This window comes from Tursiops truncatus, chromosome 3 (genome assembly GCF_011762595.2).
Source record: "Tursiops truncatus isolate mTurTru1 chromosome 3, mTurTru1.mat.Y, whole genome shotgun sequence".
Classification (NCBI taxonomy): domain Eukaryota; kingdom Metazoa; phylum Chordata; class Mammalia; order Artiodactyla; family Delphinidae; genus Tursiops; species Tursiops truncatus.
The window spans coordinates 135,165,853-135,180,912 of NC_047036.1; the positions used below are offsets into that span (position 1 = coordinate 135,165,853).

At 44.2% G+C, this 15,060-nt stretch overlaps 1 protein-coding gene across 8 annotated transcripts in view; it reads left to right on the forward strand.

Moving 5' to 3' along the window:
* The window catches only part of ADRA1B (adrenoceptor alpha 1B), a 627,213-nt gene that overhangs the window by 5,786 nt on the left and 606,367 nt on the right, over positions 1-15,060 (forward strand). For 7 of the 8 annotated variants that reach the window (XM_073802761.1, XM_073802764.1, XM_073802767.1 and 4 more), the window contains exon 2: positions 12,008-12,367. The gene's annotated coding sequence lies outside the window, so the exon portion shown is untranslated. The remainder of the gene's footprint in view (positions 1-12,007; positions 12,368-15,060) is intronic. The other variant, XM_073802762.1, reaches the window with a different exon arrangement.

Here is a 15,060-nt window from a genome sequence, read left to right on the forward strand (position 1 = left end):
TTCATTTTGGATGATCTGTTCATGGGTGAAAGTGGGGTGTTAAAGTCCCCTACTATGAATGTGTTACTGTCAATTTCCCCTTTTATGGCTGTTAGTATTTGCCTTATGTATTGAGGTGCTCCTATGTTGGGTGCATAAATATTTACAATTGTTATATCTTCTTCTTGGATCGATCCCTTGATCATTATGTAGTGTCCTTGTCTCTTCTAATAGTCTTTATTTTAAAGTCTATTTTGTCTGATATGAGAATTGCTACTCCAGCTTTCTTTTGGTTTCCATTTGCATGGAATATCTTTTTCCATCCCTTAACTTTCAGTCTGTATGTGTCTCTAGGTCTGAAGTAGGTCTCTTGTAGACAGCATATATATGGGTCTTATTTTTGTATCCATTCAGCCAGTCTGTGTCTTTTGGTGGGAGCATTTAATCCATTTACATTTAAGGTAATTATCGGTATGTATGTTCCTATTCCCATTTTCTTAATTGTTTTGGGTTTGTTATTGTAGGTGTTTTCCTTCTTTTGTGTTTCTTGCCTAGAGAAGGTCCTTTAGCATTTGTTGTAAAGCTGGTTTGGTGGTGCTGAACTCTCTCAGCTTTTGCTTGTCTGTAAAGGTTTTAATTTCTCCATCAAATCTGAATGAGATCCTTGCTGGGTTGAGTAATCTTGGTTGTAGATTTTTCTCCTTCATCACTTTAAATATGTCCTGCCACTCCCTTCTGGCTTGCAGAGTTTCTGCTGAAAGATCAGCTGTTAACCTTATGGGGATTCCCTTGTGTGTTATTTGTTGTTTTTCCCTAGCTGCTTTTAATATGTTTTCTTTGTATTTAATTTTTGACAGTTTGATTAATATGTGTCTTGGCGTGTTTCTCCTTGGATTTACCCTGTATGGGACTCTCTGTGCTTCCTGGACTTGATTAACTATTTCCTTTCCCATATTAGGGAAGTTTTCAACTATAATCTCTTCAAATATTTTCTCAGTCCCTTTCTTTTTCTCTTCTTCTTCTGGAACCCCTGTGATTCGAATGTTGGTGCATTTAATGTTGTCCCAGAGGCCTCTGAGACTGTCCTCAGTTCTTTTCATTCTTTTTTCTTTATTCTGCTCTGCAGTAGTTATTTCCACTATTTTATCTTCCAGGTCACTTATCCGTTCTTCTGCCTCAGTTATTCTGCTATTGATCCCTTTTAGAGTATGTTTAACTTCATTTATTGTGTTGTTCATCATTGCTTGTTTCATCTTTAGTTCTTCTATGTCCTTGTTAAATGTTTCTTGCATTTTCTCTATTCTGTTTCCAAGATTTTGGATCATCTTTACTCTCATTATTCTGAATTCCTTTTCAGGTAGACTGCCTATTTCCTCTTCATTTGTGAGGTCTGGTGGGTTTTTATCTTGCTCCTTCATCTGCTGTGTGTTTTTCTGTCTTCTTATTTTGCTTATCTTACTGTGTTTGGGGTCTCCTTTTTGCAGACTGCATGTTCGTAGTTCCCGTTGTTTTTGGTGTCTGTCCCCAGTGGCTAAAGTTGGTTCAGTGGGTTGTGTAGGCTTCCTGGTGGAGGGGACTAGTGCCTGTGTTCTGGTGGATGAGGCTGGATCTTGTCTTTCTGGTGGGCATGTCCACGTCTGGTGGTGTGTTTTGGGGTGTCTGTGGACTTACTATGATTTTAGGCAGCCTCTCTGCTAATGGGTGGGATTGTGTCCCTGTCTTGCTAGTTGTTTGGCATAGGGACCAGCACTGTAGCTTGCTGGTCGTTGAGTGAAGCTGGTTGTTGGTGTTGAGATGGAGATCCCTGGGAGATTTTCGCCATTTGATATTACGTGGAGCTGGGAGGTCTCTTGTGGACCAGTGTCCTGAAGTTGGCTCTCCCACCTCAGAGGCACAGCACTGACTCCTGGCTGCAGCACCAAGAGCCTTTCATCCACACGGCTCAGAATAAAAGGGAGAAAAAGTAGAAATAAAGAAAGAGGATAAAATAAAATAAAGTAAGATAAAATAAAGTTATTAAAATAAAAAATAATTATTAAGAAAAAAATTTTTTAAAAAGTAGAAAAAAAAAAGGATGGATAGAACCCTAGGATAAACGGTGAAAGCAAAGCTATACAGACAAAATCTCACACAGAAGCATACACATACACACTCACAAAAAGAGGAAAAGGGGAAAAAATAATAAATCTTGCTCTCAAAGTCCACCTCCTCAATTTGGAATGATTTGTTGTCTATTCAGGTATTCCACAGATGCAGGGTACATCAAGTTGATTGTGGAGATTTGATCCGCTGCTCCTGAGGCTGCTGGGAGAGATTTCCCCTTCTCTTCTTTGTTTGCATAGCTCCCGGGGCTCAGCTTTGGATTTGGCCCTGACTCTGCGTGTAGGTCTCCAGAGGGTGTGTGTTCTTCGCCCGAGGGCGTCTGTTCTTCAGACAGGACGGGGTTAAAGGAGCCGCTGCTTCGGGGACTCTGGCTCACTGAGGCCGAGGGGAGGGAGGGGCACGGAGTGCGGGGCGGGCCTGCGGCGGCAGAGGCCGACGTGACGTTGCATCAGCCTGAGGCGCGCTGTGCGTTCTCCCGGGTAAGTTGTCCCTGGATCACGGGACCCTGGCAGTGGCAGGCTGCACAGGCTGCCCGGAAGGGAGGTGTGGAGAGTGACCTGTGCTCGCACACAGGCTTCTTGGTGCCAGCAGCAGCAGCCTTAGTGTCTCATGCCCGTCTCTGGGGTCCGCGTTGTTAGCCGCGGCTCGTGCCCGTCTCTGGAGCTCCTTTAAGCAGCGCTCTTAATCCCCTCTCCTCGCACACCAGGAAACAAAGAGGGAAGAAAAAGTCTCTTGGCTCTTCAGCAGGTCCAGACTTTTCCCCGGACTCCCTCCCGGCTAGCCGTGGTGCACAAACCCCCTTCAGGCTGTGTTCACGCCGCCAACCCCAGTCCTCTCCCTGCGCTCTGACCGAAGCCTGAGCCTCAGCTCCCAGCCCCGCCCGCCCCGGCGGGTGAGCAGACGAGCCTCTCGGACCGGTGAGTGCTGGTCGGCACCGATCCTCTGTGTGGGAATATCTCCGCTTTGCCCTCTGCACCCCTGTTGCTGTGCTCTCCTCCGCGGCGCCGAAGCTCCCCCCTCCGCTTCCCGCAGTCTCCGCCCGCGAAGGGGCTTCTAGTGTGTGGAAAGCTTTCCTCCTTCACAGCTCCCTCCCACTGGTGCAGGTCCCGTCCCTATTCTTTTGTCTCTGTTTATTCTTTTTTCTTTTGCCCTACCCGGGTACGGGGGGGAGTTTCTTGCCTATTGGGAGGTCTGAGGTCTTCTGCCAGCGTTCAGTAGGTGTTCTGTAGGAGTTGTTCCACGTGTAGATGTATTTCTGATGTATCTGTGGGGAGGAAGGTGAACTCCGCGTCTTACTTTTCCGCCATTTTCCCCGCCGTCCCCACTACACATTTTTATGTCCACAGCGATTTCTTGAATGACAGTTACGTGCTAAGTCACTGTGCTAAGTTCAGTGGACACAGCTGTGAGCAGACAGACTGTGTCCCCACAGAGGTAAACATGTATATGCAGAGGATAAAATCATATGAGGGAAATGAACTGTGGGTGAGACAGGATAACAGGGAGACCTCACTGTAATAGGTCAGGGGAGGCTTGTGGTCCAGTGTTTAAGACTTCGTGCTTCAAATCTTGGGGGCACAGGTTCAATCCCGTATTAGGGAACTAGGATCCCACATGCCGCACAGTGTGGCCAAAAAAAAAAAAAAAAAAAAAAAAAAGGTCAGGGGAGGCCTTTCTGATGAGGTGGAATTTAAGATGGGACCTGAGTGTAAACCAGGATAAGAGGCAGCAAGACGTGCCAGCAAGACGTCTCCATCATGGGAACGGGCTTGCTGTGTGTGAGGAACTGAAAGGAGGTCAATGTGAGCAGAGCACGGAGGACAGAGAGGAGGGACGCCCAGCAAGGCTGAGACAGGCCTGGGCTAGATGCTATATCACAAAGACCTTGTGTACTGGCACCTTGAGCACCAAAAGGTAGAAAAGCCACTGAACTGAAGCAGCCCCAGCATCCAAACCAAGATCAGGTACAAATGAGGTCCCTGAGAGCTGCAAAGCATTATTGACTGGACCAGAGGTTTCCAAACCGTCTCAGTTTATGGAGCCCTTAGTACCCCAGTGATTTTTTTCATGGTGCCCTTAGGCCAAAAGAAATACATAATGGTTCCATTTATTAAGTAGTTAGTTCCAAACAATGTAATGTCTTTATGTCCTAACAACTTTTTAGCAGTCATTTGAAAAAATGATACTCATAAATTGAAAGAAAATAATCCTATTTTTATTGCATTGTTAAATCACCTGGTTACTAATGGGATGCACATGCCTGTTGGGCACTGGACAACAACTCAAACTTTGGAATTAGATTGGACGCTGCCACCTTCATTTCCTGTTCCACAGACTTCCTTATGGGACTTGGTTTTTTTTTTTTTTATCACAGTTACTGCAGAAAACATGATTTTGCAAAGCTATGCCATCATTGAAAGGAATGCAGCATGATGTAATGTTGACATTGAACAACCCTAAATTGGTGCAGTGTTCAACAGATGCTGAGTATTTCAAGTTTCCCTTAGGGAATTTCAGGTAGCTCCTAGCACTTCCGTGAATTTATATGGTGCCTTGGGGTGACTTGGTATACAGTTGGGGGACCACAGAAATAGACATATTACTTTCAGACTATGGAACGAAGATATTCCTTTGCCACTAAATCCTTTCTCAAATCCATATTTGAGCACATAGTAACATTATGTGTGAGAATTCCAGGAAGGAAAATCACCACCTTTCTGGAAATTGTGTCCTATTTGCGCATAAATCAATAGGGGTGGCCCCAGAGTGCTAAGCCAGCCTGGCTGCTTTGGATAGAGGAGAGGAGGGGAAAGGTGAGAAATGAGTACAGATCTTCAGCAACAGCATGAAAGCATGTGCTGTTGAACAGAGGAAATGAGTATGCAATGTGCAATAGAGATTTGGGAGCCCCTGATGAAGCAATGAATGCCAGGATTCTGAAGGGTTGGTTGTTGTCAGAACCCGCAGTTAAACTGGCTAAGCCTTGGGGCGTTGCCCCTAGTAATCAGGAACATCCGGCCAGAAGATGATTATAGAACATGCAGAAAAGGAATTCAACACCTAGCTCTACCAACACATTCCTTTGGTTGCTCTCATCTGTTTCTTTTTTTTTTTTTTTTTTCCGGTACGCGGGCCTCCCACTGCTGCGGCCTCTCCAGTTGCGGAGCACAGGCTCCGGATGCGCAGGCTCAGCGGCCATGGCTCACGGGCCCAGCCGCTCCGCGGCATGCGGGATCCTCCCACCGGGGCACGAGCCCGCGCCCCCTGCATCGGCAGGCGGACTCTCAACCACTGCGCCACCAGGGAAGCCCTCATCTGTTTCTTTAGATGGATGCCATTCTTGGTGACTGAGAGAAAGTGTGAGGATTAGTGAGCAGATGAGCAGACCTGTATTTGGAATGCTCCAGAACCTTGATGCAGTATAAGCACTGTGTTGTTTCAATGAATGAACAGTAGCCAGTAGAACCAGTTGACTTTAAGGCAGTTTAACTTTCTCTTTCTGCATGACATCATTTATGCAAATTTTCCAGGCTGGTTGAGACACTGATGAAACCAGTTTGCATGGAGATAACCTTATATCATCCTTGTGATGGCTGGACCCAGGAAATCAGCTGGAGAATCCACAGTATCACTCAGAGGTGAAATGTGTCCTCATTGGTCAACACTTTAGGCATGAGAAAATCCACTCTGAATGAAGAAGCGCTCTTAGATTGGCTTAGGCCATCTCCTTCTATCTGGTAGATGATCAGAGAGAGAGAGAGATACTTCCCTGGGGGAAATCCCTAGCCTTGGAAATTTTGCACTTGTTGGCATATTGAAGGGTCCAAGTTCTCTTTGCAAGGTGTAGTCATCTGGATTCCCTCTTGGATCCACTGACTTGTCACGGTTTGCCACATGGAGAGTGGTTCCAGTGGTCAGTTAACAAAATTAAAAAAGCATGTCTTTATTGGAGGCTGGGAGTGGGGATGGAAAATAGCAATATATCCCTTCGAACATGGATGACCTGGACTGGAGCCACCTTTCCTCACTACATATTACATTTAAAGTAAGCTCGTGCTACCTTTTGAGGTGGAATATAGGGCATAGTTAAACGTAATGGTCTCTAAGAGCCCAGATGCTTAAACACCGACTACCATTTATTGTTTATATGGCATTGGGAAGGGTACATGATCTTTCTGTGCTGTACTTTCCTCATGTTACAATGGGGATGGTTTTTCTAGTACCTACCACAAAGGGCTGTTGTGAAGATTGGAGGAGATACTGAACAAAGAGGATTCATATGCTCTATGAACAGGACCTGGCTTACAACAGACATTCAGTACTTGTTTTTTTTTCGTTTTTTTTTTTGAGACTCTTGTCATCCAGGACTAGATAAATAGATGATAAGGTTCTTTGAGTCAAGAAGCCTATTTTCTCTTTCTCTTGTAAGTCCTTCAATCTTTAGAACAATGTTGAGCACAGAATTGGTGCTGTTGATTAATAACTTATAAAAATATTTCCCAGTGAATACTCAGGCACTTCTGAAAGTTGCAAGAGCTCTCAGGGTACTTGGTCATAAAACTAACAAACACACCAAGATAGTCCTTGATTACAGTTCCAGATGCTCATATCTCATTTTCTTCAATATCCACTTGACTATTGTATTTATTTATTTTAAAATATTTATTTATTTTTTGTCTGAGTCGGGTCTTAGTTGCCCCACGCAAGATCATTTGTTGCGGTGCGTGGGCTCCTCTCTAGTTGTGGCACACAGGCTCCAGAGTGCGCAGGCTTAGTAGTTTTAGTGCGCAGGCTTAGTTGCTCTGCGGCATGTGGGATCTTATTTCCCAGACCAGGGATCGAACCGGCATCCCCTGCATTGCAGGACCGATTCTTAACCATTGGACCAGCAGGGAAGTCCTGAATATTGTATTCTTTGTTGTATTCTTTGTATGTCTTTGTTGAGATGATCTCATTGTTCTATTGGAACTTTTTGGAGTTAAGGCTTGAAGTAAAGACCCCTTATTAGCCTAAACTTGCAGGATGACAAAATCTAGGGCTTTTAGGAGCCAGGTAGAAAAGGTAAACAGGGCTTCCCTGGTGGTGCAGTGGTTGAGAGTCCGCCTGCCGATGCAGGGGACACGGGTTCGTGCCCCGGTCCGGGAAGATCCCACATGCCACGGAGCAGCTGGGCCTGTGAGCCATGGCCGCTAAGCCTGCGCGTCCGGAGCCTGTGCTCCGCAACAGGAGAGGCCACAACAGTGAGAGGCCCGCGTACCGCAAAAAAACAAAACAAAACAATAAAACAGTAAACAAGTGAAGGATGCCGTGTATATGGTTCTGGATGGTCCTGGAGACATCAGAATACTAGGACAGTCATGTCACATCTAAATGCATTCAAATTCAATTTTTCAAAATTTAGACTTCATTTTTAATATCAGTTTAAGGTTTACAGCAAAATTGAGGGGAATGTACAGAGATTTCACATAAACCCCCTGCCCCCCACACATGCACAGCTTCCCCCATTATCAGCATCCCCATCAGAGTGGTACCTTTGTTAAAACTGATGAACCTACGTTGACATGTCATTATCATTCAGAGCCCATAATTTACATTAGAGTTCACTCTTGGCATTGTACGTTCTGTCGGTTTAGACAAATCTGTAATAACATGTATCCATCATTGTGGTATCATGTGGAGTGTTTTCACTGTCCTAAAAATCCTCTGCACTCTACCTATTCATCCCTCCCCTCCTCAACTCCTGGCAGCCACTGATCTTTTTACTGTCTTCATAATTTTGCTTTTACCAGAATGTTATGTAGTTGAAATCATACAGTATGTAGCCTTTTCAGGCTGGCTTCTTTCACTTTGTAAATATGCATTTAAAGTTCCTTTGTGTCTTTTCATGATTTGATAGTTCATTGCTTTTTAGTGCTGAATAATATTCCATTGTCTGGATATACCATAGTTTATCTATTAATCTACTGAAAGACATCTTTGGCAACTATGAATAAAGCTGCTATAAACTTTATAAAAACCATGTGCAGGTTTTTGTGTGGACATAAGTTTTCAACTCCTTTGGGTAGATACCAAGGAGCATGATTGCTGGCTTGTATAGTAAGAGTATGTTTATTTATATTTTATTTTTGGCTGCGTTGGGTCTTCGCCGCTGCGTGCAGGCTTCCTCTAGTTGTGGAGAGCAGGAGCTACTCTTTTTTTTTAAAAAAAATTAATTTATTTATTTATATTTTATTTTTGGCTGCGTTGGGTCTTTGTTTCTGTGTGAGGGCTTTCTCCAGTTGCGGCGAGCGGGTGCCACTCTTCATCACGGTGCGCGGGCCTCTCACTATCGTGGCCTCTCTTGTTGCAGAGCACAGACTCCAGACGCGCAGGCTCAGTACTTGTGGCTCACGGGCCTAGTTGCTCCGCGGCATGTGGGATCTTCCCAGACCAGGGCTCGAACCTGCGTCCCCTGCATTGGCAGGCAGATTCTCAACCACTGCGCCACCAGGGAAGCCCAAGAGTATGTTTAGTTTTATGAGAAACTGTCAAACTGTCTTCCAAAGTGGCTATACCTCAATTCAGTCTTAAAAACAATATTGTAATCAGTACAACAAACATGTGTACGGGTGGAATTTGACTGTACTGACTGATTGTAACCTCTGGAAAGGGTGCATAAAACTTGCCGAGGTATAATACAGCTCAGAATTCTACACTAGGAATCATAGTGAATACAACTTCTCTTGATATTTCCTTGGTCCACATGAAAAATACGATGAATGAACAATTATCTCCTTCAAAATGCTCAGGACAAAAGTGTTTTCTATGCAATGCAGGTACCAAACACATCCAGGAAGCTAGGGATCCTCTCCAAGGAAACATGAAAACAAGTGCATTTATTTATTTATTTATTCAGCCATTCCTTCATCCATGAAACTTTTATTGAATTCCTAGTGTATTGTTTGGTTGAAAGTAAATCCCTTTTCTTTTTCTTTTTAAAAAAATATTTAATTTATTTATTTGGTTGTGCTGGGTCTTAGTTGCGGCAGGTGAGCTCCTTAGTTGCGGCTAACTGGCTCCTTAGTTGTGGCATGTGAACTCTTAGTTGTGGCATGCACGTGAGATCTAGTTCCGTGACCAGGGATCAAACCCTGGCCAGCCCCCTGCATTGGGATCACGGAGTCTTAACCACTGCACCACCAGGGAAGTCCCTAATCCCTTTTCATAAGGAGTTTACAGTTTAGCGGTGGAAATAAGCCAAGGGCTCAGATGTCTATTAAACAGGACAGGATGAGAGAAGGCTCACAGTCCAAATGAACCGCTAGGGGAACAGAAGGGGTGGAGAGACCACGCCCACTTGGGAGGTTGAGGCAAGATTACATGAAGGAGGAGGAGTCACAGTAGATTTGAAGGAGAGGCTGTACTGTTACAGGAGAAGAGGGTCAGTCGGGGAGGGCTAGGAAAATGCAGGGGCCCAGTGTCCAGGAGACACCCATTTGTTCTACCCTGGAGTTTAGTGTCCACAGGAGGAAAAGTGAAACAATGAAGCTGGAAAGATGACGGCAGACAGGTATGCAAATAATTGACAAGAACAGTTGAGCACTATGAGCAAAGCCCAATTTAGGACCAGACAGAGAAGTAAAATTCTTGCTCTTCACTGAACGTGGGCTGTTTACCCTAAACTCTCTGTGCCTTGGTTTCCTCACCTGTAAAATGCGGATAATACTAACGCATTATTATTTACTTCTTGTAATGTTCTTACAAGAACTAATGCTACTTACTGAGTAAAAACCATGTGTCATGCTTTATGTGCATTAATTTATTTTATTGTTACAACAGCCTTATGAGGAAGATACATTATAATCCCCACTGATGTCTGAGGAAAATGAGGCATAGAGAGAAGAAGTAACTTGACAGATGTCACAGAGATAGAAAATGGCAGGGCAGGGATAATGAGATACTGTCTAGTGTATGATTTGGTCAAGATCAAACATGTGAGCTCTTAGCTTAGTGCCTGCCAATAGCAAGCGCTTGATAAATGCTAGCTATTAATATTATTATTATTAATTCTATTATTATTATTATTTGGCTGGAGAAGTCATCTCAGGCTTCATGGAGGAGGTGACATTTGCAATCAGCCTTGAGGGTGGGTGGGCTTTGGCCAGGTGGGGATGGAGCAGAAGGACATTTTAGACTTACGGACATAGCAGGAGCTTTGCAGCTTTGGGATAGAGAATCAGGGAGGAGACCTGGAGGCTGGATCATAGGCTCTAAGGGAAACAGGAGAGAAGGTTTCAGCTGGTGGTAGTGTGTCAGCATTTGAGTTTTAAATTTAGGCAGTGAGGGAGATCAGAGCTTTGTTCAATTTTCTGTCTGTGAACGAAGCTGCCTGCTCTTGAGGCCATGCTGTCCTCTGGGGGCAGCTCTGCAAACCTGAGTCTGTGCAGCCAGGTACCCAGTTCTAGGGGTGCTGCCCAGGCCAGAAGAGGAAACGTCTTGGAGATCAGGAGTCTCCACTCAAAAGTCCAGCTTTCATTCTAGACTCATCCCTTGATCAGGACAGGCTGTCATTGAGTACTTGTGTGTGCTCAGAGATGAAGGGAGGAAAAGAAACTGAATAGCAGGAGGCCCTCTGCAAGTCTTGTGACTTTCTGCACCATCTCTCCTGCTGATACTTCCGTTTAAGATCCAAAAGGGCACAGCTGACTTAAACCATCTCCAGGGCCAGATATTCCTGGGTGAAAATGAGGGGCTTCTTGGGAGGAAATGAAAGAAGACAGAGATGTGGTTTTGCCTTAAGATTTTCTAATGTGAACTGCTGGACGGATTCATTTTGAAATAGAAAGATGGGCCTGAAAGTGTGATGTAAGTGCAGTCATTTGGAGTCCCTCCTGGAGAACACACAGAGGTGAGTAGGGGTTCTCCAGAATTACCTTGATGGAGTCTTTGGCTGGGAAGTGGGAGTGGAACGTGCGCAGAAATAGAAACCAGACCACCAGTCCCGTGTTTTCCAAAGGGCAAGTGCTATGTGAGGTAATTTTAGACTGTAAGGGAACAACCCATTAAACAGTTACAAATCACAAATGAGAACGTTTTTCCATTTCATAGTTTTTCTGAAGGCATCGAGGAGGAGGTCTCAGTTTGGGGCTAGATGTGTCTTTAATGCCTCTCCACCACTTGTTGATCTCTTTAACAGAGAGTGGGCCTCAGGTGCAGAGGTTTTAGAAGGCAGAAGTATCAATTCTAGAGGGTCTCATCCTTGGCTCACACTGCTATTTCTTGAAAAGAGCTTTAAAAATTACTTTTGGGGGCTTCCCTGGTGGCGCAGTGGTTGAGAGTACGCCTGCCGATGCAGGGAACATGGGTTCGTGTCCCGGTCCGGGAAGATCCCACATGCCGCGGAGCGGCTGGGCCCGTGAGCCACGGCCGCTGAGCCTGAGTGTCCGGAACCTGTGCTCCGCAATGGGAGAGGCCACAACAGTGAGAGGCCCGCGTACCGCCAAAAAAAAAAAAAAAAAAAAAATTACTTTTGCCTGGTCTTCTCCTCCTCCCTCCGCTGGAATTCTGTTTTAATAGGTCCGGGGTACGGCCTGGGCATTGGGACTTTTAAAAACTCTCCAGGCAACGGTTTCTGATTAGAATTTTACATTGTATTTATTAATCTATTTTTGGCAAGTGATGGTTTTCTATTTCAGGTAATGAAGTAAAATTTCTTCTCAGTATCAATTGACTTAAGAAAATTAGTAAGTGCCCATTTAAAAAAAAAAAAAAAAAAAGATTGAGCTTTGTTAAGTTTTGTTGATTTGCTAAACAAATGTGAGGAAGGAAATAATGGTGCAGGGAGGGCTAGTTGGCAGATTTACTGAGGGCTGGATTTGGGGCATCTTAGACCAGGCTATTTGGAAGTATTGATTTCCAGGTACCATCTTCTCTCTCTTCCCACCAGAATGACCCACTGGTTTCCAGTAAAGTTATCATAGCCTACAGTAATGATTGATTTGCTCCAGTGATAAACTAAAGAACAACTCACAGTCCCACCAGGGCCTCCAAGGGTTGCATGTTCTAACAACAGCTGGACATCTTGTGTTCCTGCCCCCTCAGTCAGGATCTTCCACACGTTGGTGTGTATGGAGGAGGTGCTGGCCTGGCTCTCTGCAGACTGAATTATAGTCCTGGTTCTGCACCTACCCGCCGAGTGTCCTCCTCCATGGGCTGCCGTTTCTTCAGCAGATAAGTGAGGGGCTTGGACCAGTTGAAGACGAAGTCCAAACTCAGATGCCTTCAGCACCAAAGAGGTGACCCAAAGGTAAGGCTCTGCCGAGGGAATTGGGAGTGGTTGGGCCTGTGGCCAAGTGGAGAGCACAGTCTCACAATAAAGATATTCAGATCCAATTTCTAAAAACCATGGTGTGGTCTAAACAATAAATCTGCAAGATAACAATTGGCAATTCTTGGATGCGGTAGTTTCTAAGATCCCTTTTAGTTCTAAAAATAAGTTTACGATAGTAAAATAAATTCAAAGTTTCTGCTAGAGGTTTTTGATATGATGGCTGTATGTGGTAATACCCAGGGGCTTCCTTGATAAAAAGACCCAGCATTTAAAATAAGAGCTAAGGTTCACATGCTAAATTCTCTAAAACCATTATCTCATTTAATCCCTGCCACAGCCCTGTGAGGTCAGTACTATTATAACTGCTTCATAAAGAATGAGGAAATTGAGGCTCAGAGAGTTTGTCTTTTAAGTAAGATCTCTAAAACAGCACCATCCAATAGAAATATAATGTGGGTCACATATGTCATTTTGAATTTTCAAGTAGTCATGTTTAAAAAAAGTGAAAAGAAACAAGTGAAATTAATTTTAATAATATATTTTATCAACTTGGAACATTATCGTCTCAAAATATAATCAATGTTAAAACTAATTAATGAGGGACTTTCTTGGTGGCACAGTGGTTAAGAATCCACTTGCCAATGCAGGGGACACGGGGTCGAGCCCTGGTCTGGGAAGATCCCACGTGCTGCAGAGTAACTAAGCCCGTGGGCCACAACTACTGAGCCTGCGCTCTAGAGCCCGTGAGCCACGACTACTGAGCCCGTGTGCCACAACTACTGAAACCCACACGCCTAGAGCCCGTGCTCTACAAGAGGAACCACCACAATGAGAAGCCCGTGCACTGCAACGAAGAGTAACCCCCTCTTGCCGCAACTAGAGAAAGCCTGTGCACAGCAACGAAGACCCGACACAGCCAAAAAAAAAATTAATGAGATACCTTACATTCCTTTTTGTACTCAGTCCTTGAAATCTAACGTTTTCTCCTTTTATAAGACATAGCTCTATTGAACTGTAATTCACATACCATACAATTCTCCCATTTAAAGTGTACAATTAAATGATTTTTAGTACATTCACGTATGTGCAGCCATTTCCATAGTCAAGTTTAGAACCTTTTCATCAACTTGAGATGAACCCCATATTCTTTAGCTGTTATGCTCCTAATAACCTGGTTGCTTCCCTATGCAACCACTCATCTACTTTCTGTTTCTATAGGTTTCAATTCTGGACATTTCATACAAATGGAAACATATAATATGTGGTGTTTTGTGACTAGCTTCTTTTCTTCTTTTGTTTACAAGCTTCATCCATATATAGCATATGTCAGTGCTTCATTCCTTCTTATGCACAAATAATATTCCATTGTATGATTGCATCACATTTGGTTTATCCATTTGTCTGTTGATGGATATTTGGGTTGTTTCCACCTTTTTGCTGCTTTGAATAATTCTGCTATGACATTTGTATGCAAGTTTCTGTGTGGACATATGTTTTAATATCTCTTGGGGTTGTTACCTAGGGTTGCAATTGCTGGGTCATATGGTAACTCGATGCTTGATCATTTGAGGAACTGCCAGACTGTTTTCCAAAGTGGCTATACCCTTTTACATCCCCGTCAGCCGTATATGAGGGTTCCAATTTCTCTACAGTCTTACCAACACTTGTTGTTCACCCGACTTTTTTTTTTTTTTGTGGTACGCGGCCTCTCACTGTTGTGGCCTCTCCCATTGCGGAGCACAGGCTCCGGACGCGCAGGCTCAGCAGCCATGGCTCACGGGCCCAGCCGCTCCGCGGCATGTGGAATCTTCCCAGACTGGGGCACGAACCCACATCCCCTGCATCGGCAGGCGGACTCTCAACCACTGCTCCACCAGGGAAGCCCCTACCCAACTTTTTGATTCTGGCCATCTTTAGTGGATGTGATGTGTTATCTCATTGTGGTTTTGATTTGGATTTCCCCATGACTAATGATATGGAGTGTCTTTTCATGTGTTTATTGGCCATTTAATACCTTTCTTGTAGAAATGTCTATTCAGATCCTTTGCCCATTTGTTAATTGGATTATTTGTCTTTCTATTATGTAGATATATGTGTTCTTTATGTATTCTAGGTACTAATTCCTTATCAGGTATGTGATCTGTGAATATTTTTCTCATTCTGTGGGTTGTCTTTTTACTTTCTTATTTATTTATATTTTATTTTTGGCTGCTTTGGGTCTTTGTTGCTACACACAGGCTTTCTCTAGTTGCGGTGAGCGGGGGCTTCTCTTGTTGCAGAGCATGGGCTCTAGGCGCACAGGCTTCAGTAGTTGTGGCTCGCGGGCTCTAGAGCACAAGCTCAGTAGTTGTGGCGCACGGGCTTAGTTGCTCCGCGGCATGTGGGATCTTCCCGGACCAGGGCTCGAACCCGCGTCCCCTGCATTGGCAGGCGAGTTCTTAACCACTGCGCCACCAGGGAATGTCTTTTTACTTTCTTGATGCTGTCCTTCAAGGCACAAAAGTTTTAAATTTTGATAAAGTTCAATTTATCTATTTCTTCTTTTGTTGCTTTTGCTAAAGCTCTAAGATGGAGGTATATAGTGATAGACACCTACATTAAGTAACAAGAAAGATCTCAAAGAAATAATCTTACTTTACACCTTAAGAAACTAGAAAAAGAAGAGCAAA